The sequence below is a fragment of the Octopus bimaculoides genome, chromosome 16, assembly GCF_001194135.2.
Source record: "Octopus bimaculoides isolate UCB-OBI-ISO-001 chromosome 16, ASM119413v2, whole genome shotgun sequence".
NCBI lineage: Eukaryota > Metazoa > Mollusca > Cephalopoda > Octopoda > Octopodidae > Octopus > Octopus bimaculoides.
Genome location: NC_068996.1, coordinates 26473123 through 26483842, shown reverse-complemented (window position 1 = coordinate 26483842; position 10720 = coordinate 26473123). Strand labels below are relative to the sequence as shown.

General features: G+C 38.5%; 1 long non-coding RNA gene across 2 annotated transcripts in view; it reads left to right on the top strand.

Annotated features, from left to right (window-relative positions):
* The window catches only part of LOC128249607 (uncharacterized), a 154762-nt gene extending 144594 nt beyond the window's left edge, over positions 1 to 10168 (top strand). For both annotated transcript variants that reach the window (XR_008265715.1, XR_008265716.1), the window contains one exon: positions 9994 to 10168. This is a non-coding gene — a long non-coding RNA (uncharacterized LOC128249607). The remainder of the gene's footprint in view (positions 1 to 9993) is intronic.
* The last annotated feature ends 552 nt before the right edge of the window (positions 10169 to 10720 follow it).

The following is a 10720-nucleotide window of genomic DNA, read 5'->3' as shown; positions in this document are numbered from 1 at the left end:
ATATATATATATATATATATATATATATATATACATATATATATATATACATATATACGACGGGCTTCTTTCAGTTTCCGTCTACCAAATCCACTCACAAGACTTTGGTCAGCCCGAGGCTATAGTAGAAGACACTTGCCCAAGGTGCCATGCAGTGGGAATGAACCCGGAACCATGTGGTTGGTAAGCAAGCTACTTACCACACAGCCACTCCTATGCCTATGTATGTATATTATGTATGTTATGCATTATATAAATACATATGTATTTATATGTATATTATGTATGTATATAAATATATGTATGTGTGCTATATACATATAAATACACACACACACACATATATGTATAGATACTGTGTGATTTTGTCTTTAGTCTTGCTGAATGGCACATTGGCTAGGTGTCTTCTACTGTAGACCTGGGCTGACTTATGAATAAATTTGGTAGATGGAAACTTTGTGGAAACCTATTTTATGTATGTGTGTGTATCTTTCTGATTCTAACACCACTAGCTCTTGACAACTGGTGTTGGTTTGTTTACATCCCCCTGACTTAGTAGTTTGGCAAAAGACAAATATAATATCAGACCTAAAATAATTACTGGGGTTAATCCAATAAAAGAATGTGTGTGTATATACAGACAAATATCTTTTATCTTTTTTTTTTCTTTTACTTGTTTCAGTTATTAGACTGTGACCCTGCTGGGGCACTGCCTTGAAGAATTTTTAGTTGGATGAATTGACCTCAGTACATTTTTTTTTAAAGCCTGGTACTTATTCTTTCGGTCTCTTTTGCCAAACCCCTAAATTATGGGGACATAAACATGCCAGCATCAGTTGTCAAGCTGGTGAGGGATAAATACAGCCACAAACACACACACACGCACACACGCGCGCACACACACACACACGCACACATGTATACATATATATCATGGGCTTCATTCAGATTCTATCTACCAAATCCACTCACAAAGCTTTTGTCAACCCAAGGCTAAAGTAGAAGACACCGATTGTGCCATGCAGTGGTACTGGACCTTGAACCATGTGGTTGGGAAGCAGTATTTTATATATGTATACATAATATTTTGTTCTCAACAGCTTCATGTGAATTTCTATTGTACTTCCAGGTGAACCTTCATGCTCCACGAGTATACATTGTTGTCTTTTGGGGAATGTAGATCTGTGCTTTTATACCTCACTTGCCTTACATTGTTGTGGAACTTGGTTTATGATGATTCTGCTATTAGTTTAGTGTTTCATATGCTTGTTCTGCAGAGTATGTGTAATGTGAGTAGCCTGAGCTATTGGTGTTGCACTGTCAGTTTATTGATTATAAAAGAATGTGTTGTGTGATATTTTATTGGGTGTTGATTGTCAAAAGTATGTGTTACATTATACTGTTTGCTGGTGTCTCCATAGTGTATGCAGTATAAACTATGTCATTTTTTTTTAGTCATGATTGGTGTAGGGTGTGTATTACGGTGTAAGTTTGAACAGGTGTTATCAAAGTGAAAGTACCTCTTTAGGATACTGTACTTGACAGGGCTACCTTTTGGGCCAAGGTGTAACACCATGAACCCTGTTTCATGATTTATTATCATACCCAGTGTTGCAGTTACTATTGATGCTATTCATATTTTCATACCCCTACCTGCTGCTTACATCAGTTTCAGTGTTCATGCATTTTTGACAATTTCCACCACCTTTCAGACAATAATTTTAGTCAGAAGGTATCAAGGTATACAGGGTCTCCACAAGGTCTGGGTACATGGAGTAAATAAAATCATAACATAAACAATTAAATATAAGATATAATAATTTCTTAATGTGTTAATCCCCATGTACCCAGACTTTGTGGACACCCTGTATATCAGAGTAATATAATTATACCTGCTGTGATAATTTTATCTGGGATCTTAATGTTTATGTAGGTTGGGTGTGATGGCATAAACACTTTCATTTTCATGCTGCATCAGTTGTTCTCAACCATTTTTTGCCTATGGACCCCATTAATTCCTATTTCACTCAGATGGACACTTGTAGCCGTTCAATGTTTAAAAAAATCATATTATATTTTTCATCATCATCATCCTCATCATGGTTTAACGTCCGTTTTACATGCTGGCATGGGTTGGACGGTTTGACTGAGTGTTTCTACAGCTGGATACCCTTACCGGCACAGGGGCCAGTCAGAGGGTACTGGCATTGGCCATGTTCTGATGGTGCTTTTTACATACCACCGGCACAAGAGCCATTCAAGGGGTATTGGCATCGATCACATTCGGTTGGTGCTCTTTATGTGTCACCGGCACGGGACCCAGTCAAGTGGACCAATTAAATATAACGTTGCATCTACTCATCAGACCGAGTCTGTGTACAGGACTATGCAGTAGAAGATGGTGTGGTCAATTGTCTCACTGCATTGGTTACATAGTCTACACATAATATCAATGTCTTTTCCATATTTCATTTTTATCTGCAGCTAAGTATGCGGTCCAGTGCAGCTAAAATCAGGTCTTTTGTATCTGCGTTTAATCCAGAACTTTTGAGCAATTGTTGGTTTTCATTCTAGTTTAATCCCTTACTTGCAGGTCATTGGTCATGGAGTGAACGTTTACTTTCCATTTTTCTTTAGAATATTTTTGTACTTTGTTTCAATTTTTTTTCTTTTTTCTTCGTATTCTTTTTAACTTCTATTGTTGTTGTTTTGCCCTTACATAAATCTTTTTCTGCAGTGTAGTTGATTTTCAATTTCCAGTTTCTACTTGTTTTCTTATTAGAATAGAAAACATTTTGTCTTCATGTTTCCTCTTCGTATTTCCTCAGTGTCAAGTGCGTCGGTGAAACGATCAAACACACACAAACACACACACACACACACACACACACACACACACACACACACACACACACACACACACACACACACACACACAGGCACACACGAATATACACATACATGTGTTGTCATTCTTCAGCTCCAAGTCAGCTTTGACTAACGATCAAAGACACTCCGGCGATCTTTTATATTTTATGTATTTTTTCAGCACTCCATTATCTGTCCTTCAATTTTTAAGACAGTAAGCTGTTGTTTGAGGACGATTTAACTGCTATTTCTAGCAAGTCGAATGATCACATAGAGCTATGTTGTTTGTTGACTCAGGTTTATTTTCCTTGGGATCGCGGTTTCGATTCCCAGACCGGGCATTGTGAGTGTTTATTGAGAAAAAACACCTAAAGCTCCACGAGGCTCCAGCAGGGGATGGTGACGAACCCTGCTGTACTCTTTCGCCACAACCTTCTCTCACTCTTCCTTCCTGTTTCTGTTGTGCCTGTAATTCAAAGGGTCAGCCTTGTCATACTGTGTCACGCTGAATATCCCCGAGAACCACATTAAGGGTACACCTGTCTGTGGAGTGCTCAGCCACTTGCACGTTAATTTCACGAGCAGGCTGTTCCGTTGATCGGATCAATTGGAACCCTCGACGTCGTAAGCGACGGAGTGCCAACAACAACAACAAAAATTTTCCTTGGTCAACTTGGTCAGTTTGCTTGTTAAACCTTTTTCTTACTAGTTTTAGTCATTTGGCTGTCCCCATACTCCTGCACCGAACTCAAAAGTTTATAGTTGATCGCATCAACGCTACTTCTTAGTTCACTTTAGTATATCTTATCGGTATCTATTTATCGATTGGCTTATTTTACATCTTGGGGCACAGCTCAATATACGTTTCACTCGGATATACACAGATGCAGACACTCAAGTCAGTCACAAACTTACACGTAGTCGTCTGACGTGTTAGAAACAGCAGCCGAATCTCTCAAATAAAACCATACCATGTATGGAAAAAAATACTGATAATGTTATCTTGCATTCTTGTGTTCCCTACGCACAGAGAGGGAAATGATAGGATGGTCACTGTTAGTATTTCAGTCAGTCATCGTAAACCTACTTTATCTGGATTGACTTAAAGCTTAATGACAATACACATAAAAATATTCATTTATGTGTTCACACGCGTGCGTCCCCGCGCGCACACATACACATACACGATGAAAGACATCAAGACAACATATACTCGATTTCAAACTAACTACGATCTTTGCTTTTGCTGTGTATGAGCGAACACGTTTATAAGTATGCATGTGTATGTGTGTAGACGTGGCTGTGTGGTCGAGAAGCACATAGTTCCGGGTTGAGTCCCACAAAGTGGCACCGTGGGCGAGTGTCTTCTACTAAAGCCTGAGCCAACCAAATCCTTGTGAGTTTGTTCAGTAGATGGAAACTGAAAGAAGTCTGTCGTGTGTGTGTGTGTGTTTACATTTGCACTTCTCCAAATATCACTTCACTGATTTACAAATGGAGTTGTCATTCTCCATGTTAATAAATGGGCTGGTGATTTTGCACCTTTAAACCACAAGAAAGGTATGCAGTGATATATCAATGTACTTGTCTAGTCCATGCATACATGAAAAACAATCTAAAAAATGATACATATGTGCATATGTTTGTATACATATGTACATATGTAGGCGCAGGTCTGGCTGTGTGGCCGAAAAGTTTGCTTCCCAACCATGTGGTTTCGGGTTCAGTCCTACTGTGTGGCACCTCGGGCAAGTATTTTCTGTTATAGCCCCAGGCCGACCCAAAACTTGTGAGTATATTTAGTGGATAGAAACAGAAAAAAGTCCATTGTATATGTGTGTGTGTATGGAGACACATGGCTTAGTGTTTTAGGTGTTCCGCTCATGATTGTAGTTTCGATTCCTGGATTGTGTGATGTATTCTTGAGCAAAACACTTAATTTCATGTTGCTCCAATCCACTCAGCTAACAAAGATGAGTAATCTTGTGATGGATACTTCAAAAGAGACTTCAAAATTATAATTACTGTGGTTGATTCATTTGTTTGTCTGAAACTCTTCAAGGTGGGGGCCACCACAGGGCTGCAGTCCAATGACTGAAACTAGTAAAAGATAAAAAAGTGTATGCATGTGTACTTCACTGATGTATATCAGTGATATCAGTGAAAGATACCAACCAGTGCATTATCCCTTATGATATGTCACTACTTTCATAGATTCTCATGACTCACTGCTGCCATCCAGTTCTGCAATTATGAGTTTGAATTGAAAGCTTGAGTCATAGTGAATCCTTCATCAGCTGATTATACAACCATGGATGCCTCCCCTATGGATGCATTACAGTTCCTCTCTTGATAGAGCTTGGTGATCCTGACTGTTGATCTTCTAGGATTCCTCCACTCATCATCAATGTAAGAAGCACCATTGACTCAATTGAACTTTTCTATTACCTCTTCAACATCTGCCATGCTGCAGTCCCATGCCATTGCCATTTTAAGTTACAGACACTCCCGTTTTCCATGCTTGCTCTCAGAAACGCAGCCAACTAGCAATTGGTCCTTTGGAAACCTGCAATCAGCATTGCTTACTGAATTGTGATATAAAATAAAATTAAAAAAATTTTTTAAGTAAAGTGATGTCTCCAAAATGACCTCAGATCACAGACTGAAATTGGTAGAAGAGTAAGGTATTTGTCAACCTGGAACAATAGTAAAAGACATTTGCAATTAAATGTCACATTAAACGATTTGAACCCAGTACTGCATACTTCCTTAATCACACAACCAGCTATATGTGCTTCCGTTGTGAAACAGAATCTGGAAGAGATGGGAATTTTAGCCTGTTTTGTATGGAGAGTCAAAGTTTTAAACCTATTGAACCAAATGAAATGAATCTAATCAAGTACATTAGCTGCTACTCCTCCTTCGTCAACATCATCATCACCATCACTATCACACCTATCTCATTATTGTCTTCATTACCACCACAACCACCACCATCATCATCATCACTGCCACACTCCCACATCATCACCACCAATGTTGTCATCATCATTACAACCAAGAATACCATCATCGTTATTAACACCTCCATCTTCATCTTCATTACCACTTCTACCACCACCACCACCACCACCACCATCATCATCACCACCACCATCACCACCACTATTATCATCGTCATCATCATCTTCACTGTTATTATCATCATCACTATAATCATCATTATTGTGTATTTACCTGGGTGGTGCTGTGACCAGTTTGGGTGGGGGTGGTTGCTTGTGGAAGGTGGATATAACATACACCTCTCCTCCCCCACCTCCACTGCTTCAATTTCAACAACCGAGAACAAACAAACAAAAGACAATGTACTATTTAATTATTTGTTTTATTTGTTTGTTAGCTTGTTTATTTGTTTTTGTTTGTTTACTTGTTTACCTTTGCTGCATGAATTACGGTCAGTTCAGTTGTAATTACATCTCATTTAGCTGAAGAAGTAAAATAGCAGAGGTTATTTAACAGGACTGGTCATGCCTTGAGTAGTAGTAGTAGTAGTAGTAGTAGTGATGGTGGTGGTGGTGGTAGTAGTAGTAGTAGTAGTAGCAGTAGTGATGGTGGTGGTGGTAGTGGTAGTAGTAGTAGTAGGGGTGGTAGTAGTAGTAGGGGTGGTAGTAGTAGCAGTAGGGGTGGTAGTAGTAGTAGTACTAGTGGTGGTGGTGGTGGTGGTGGTAGTAGTAGTAGTAGTAGTAGTAGTAGTGGTGGTGGTGATTTAAATAGTAGTTGTAGTAGTGATAATGGTAGTAGATTTGTTGATGAAAATAGTGATAGTAGCAAAGAGAGGGAGAGAGAGAGAGAGAGAGAGAGTGACAAGTAGTAGGGTGAGAGAGTCAAAAGCAAAGATTTATAGATGGGTAGCTAGAGAGAGAAAGAGGAAGAAAGAAAGAAGAAAAGTAAGTAAATTATGTAGATTGAACAGCCAGCTTTTGAGAAATGGATCAACAATTAGGAAGAGTGAATATAGTTAAGGAGAGAAAGAGAGAGAGAGAGAGAGAGAGAGAGAGATGTTTAGAGATGGACAAAGAGGGAAGACTAAAGTCTGAGATGAAAAGATAAAGAGGTGAACAGAGATGTATTATGAGTAAAATGAAGGTAAACAGAGAGAGAGTAGAGTAAGGGGTGAAGTAAAAAAAAAATAAAGAAAGAAAATAGTATGTCAAAATAAAAAGAGAAAGGGTGAACATTCAAGAGAGAAAAAGACAGAGTGAGGATGAGTAAAAAGTTTTAGAGAGGAAAAGATAGAGAGAGAGAATAAGTGAAAATTCGAGAAAGAAAGAGATAGAGTGAGAATGAGTAAGAATTATAGAGAGAGTAAAGGGATAGAGAAAAATAACTGTTGTAAGATAAGAGGTCAATTGTAATAAAAAGATAAATATTATGTAGGGCAAGCTGAAGAAAAAGAAGAGAAAGAGAGAGAGATAGGGAGGGATCTGCAAATGAAAAGTCATGTTTTGGAATAAGAATAAAAGAGCCTGATATGACAAGATAGAAATAATGTGAGGTCATTTTTTTGTATGAGCCAGACAGATAATCAGTTGAGAGCTCTACATTCAAGAGGCCAATCAGCCAAGTTTCTCTTCTTTAATGGCAAAAAAAAAAAAAAAAAAAAAAAAAAATGTCAGCTATGGTCAGCTAGCGCTTTCCTCCAAAATTAAAACTCACCCCAATGTTGCTACAAATGCTAATAGTTCCCAATCTGTTTACAAACACCTCCTCCTCTTCATCATCATAATTTTTATCATAAGCACCACTAAGATAGTGAGCTGGCAGAAACGTTAACACACCAGGCGAAATGCTTAACGGTATTTCATCTGCCGCTACATTCTGAGTTCAAATCCCACCAAGGTTGACTTTGCCTTTCATCATTACATACATACTTTGCCAAAGGCGGCGAGCTGGCAGAAATGTTAGCATGCCAGGCGAAATGCTTAGCAGTATTTCGTCTGCCGCTACGTCCAGAGTTCAAAATCCGCTGAGGTCAACTTTGCCTTTCATCCTTTCGGGGTTGATAAATTTAATACTAGTTATGCACTGGGATTGATGTAATCGACTTAATCCCTTTGCCTGTCCTTGTTTGTCCCCTCTATGTTTAGCCCCTTGTGGGCAATAAAGAAACGTTAGCACGCCGGGTGAAATGCTTTGCGGTATTTCATCTGTCCTTATGTCCTGAGTTCTAATTCTGTCAAGGTTGACTTTGCCTTTCATCCTTTCGGGGTTGATAAATTAAGTACCAGTTGCGTACTGGAGTCGATGTAATCGACTGGCCCCCTCCCCCAGAATTTCGGGCCTTGTGCCGAGAAGTAGGAAAAAAAAATTTATCATAACCACCACCACCACCATTGTCATTATCCTCATCACTTTCATTCTATGTGCAATAATCAGCAAAGACCACTGACATCTCACATTTGCAAGATTTTGGGGTTCTTTGCTGCAGAATGGTATGCAGCAAACCACTCTGCAGCAAAATGACACAACTAAACTTTTCCAACTGTGTGAATTTGGGCAACATGAAATTAATACATACTTTGCCAACATGTTTTCTGAGCTTAGAATTGAACCAACAACCTTATGATCAGAACTCCAACAGTCTGACTGCTAACCCTTCCCACACACTCACATACCTTCATGATCCCATATTCACATCATAGCTAACACTCTGTCCCAAATATTTTTCTTCCTCTTCAGAGTCAGTAATTACAACAACTCTCTATAGTTAACTTTCTGTAAACAAGTGTGATTGAGATTCATAATGGAATACAGCTCCCACATCTGGGACAGTACCATTACTAGACATGTAAACATAGAAAACCACAACCAAAAGCAGGTTATCTGACATATTGGCAAAGTCCCACTGACACACTACAATTTCTGGCCTGTAGATATGTTTTCTTCTCTCTCACTACCTTTTCCTATTACTCCCACTACTACAAGGGCCTATGCTCCTAGTAACTGATCAGCTATTTTACTACTTATGCATAGGTCTGTCAGACCAATCTTTCTTTGATCACCTATATTGTGCCCCACCACCACCACCACCACATATTAATCCCTATTCTCATTCCTTAGGCACATGGCTCAGTCATTAGAGCATTATGGGGTAGTGAGTTCAGTTCCCAGACTGGGTTGTGTGTTGTGTTCTTGAGCAAGACACTTTATTTCACATTGCTCCAGTTCACTCAGCTGTAGAAATGGGTTGCGACGTCACTGGTGCCAAGCTGTATCAGCCTGGGACGACTGCTAGTCTTTCATAAACAACCTTGCCAGGACTTGTGCCGCAGAGGGCAACTTTCTAGGTGCAATCCCATGGACATTCATGACCAAAGGGGGTCTTTACTTTTTACATTCCTTCTTACTTAGAAACCAACTATATTTAGCCCACGATGTGTGTGTGTGTGTGTGTGTGTGTGTGTGTGTGTGTGTGGTGTGTGGTGTGTGTGTTTGTTATGTGTAGACTTGTGAAGATTTTCTTATCTTATCATGTCTATTTCTCTAGTGTTAATGTCACGCACAACAAAAAAATAAAATATTGCACCCAGTGCATTCTTTGAAGTGGTTGGTGTTAAGGAAAGACATTCAACCATGGAAACCAAGCCAAAAATGAAGTTTACCTAAAGGCTGTTACCCATCCCCGCCCCAAGTGATCTAGGAGAATAAACTTGACCAATCCATGCCAGCCTCTTAGTGGTGTACCTTCTGAACCTTTCATTTTCTAACAATTGATAAGACATGAAAATATTAAAAGTGCTGAAGTGAATAATTGACTAAACATTCAAGTTTTCTTCTAGTCTATACTACACACCATAACCCACAATTGATTTAGATACAACTTGTTTTATTTTTGTTTATGCACCTGTATTGCAACAGATTTTGTTATATTTCAGGATGGTCATCTTTTTTTTTACCAAATAAATACAGGCACTGCATATTCATTCTTCACTCGTTTATTACTGTTTTATAAGAACAGTAATAAATAAGTGAAGAATGAATATATAGTGCATGTATTTATTTGGCAAAAAAAAAAAAAAAAATGACCATCCTGAAATATAACAATATTGTTTTATTTTATTGCAGAGATGTACTTGCATAGCAAGGGACCTGATCTGAGATCGTGTGCTGGAATGAAAACAATTGCAGCATGGAAGGTGTTTATAAGCCATTTAAAATAACACACAAAAACCGTTAGATTCACTTCAACATTTAAATTTAATTTGTCAAAATATTTTCGTCGCTTTGAGACCGCAACCTGTTCACTGACAAAATTCTCACAGAATTTTGTCTGAACAGGTTGTGGTCTCAAAGCGACGAAAATATTTTGACAAATTAAATTTAAATGTTGAAGTGAATCTAACTCTTTATTTTATTCTATTTTATTTAACCTTATATAAAAGTTGGTGATAAAACTGTCCATCCATTTGTCTTCACTGCCCACTATTCTTGTAAGAGTTATGGAGGTCCTCATGCAGGGTCCTATCTGAAGCAGATATGATTACACTTTCTGGTTGGATTCCCAAGTTTGACCAACAGTGACTATGGATATTATCCCATCATCTTGTTTTTTTTTTGTCTACTCCTAAGTTTCCTGTTAGTTGACTTGGCTCAAAGATCCCCATCTTGCTGCAATTCTTTTCAGCAACATTTTAATCACATGTCTGTAAGATCAGAACTGTGACCTCTCAATGCAGAAAAGTAGCAGCTGAAGCTGCAGAGGCTGACTGATCGCTGACTTGGGAGTTTCTCCAGGTCAAAAAATAGAACAACAAATTTTTAATATGTTTTATTCTATTTTTTTTTTTTTAAT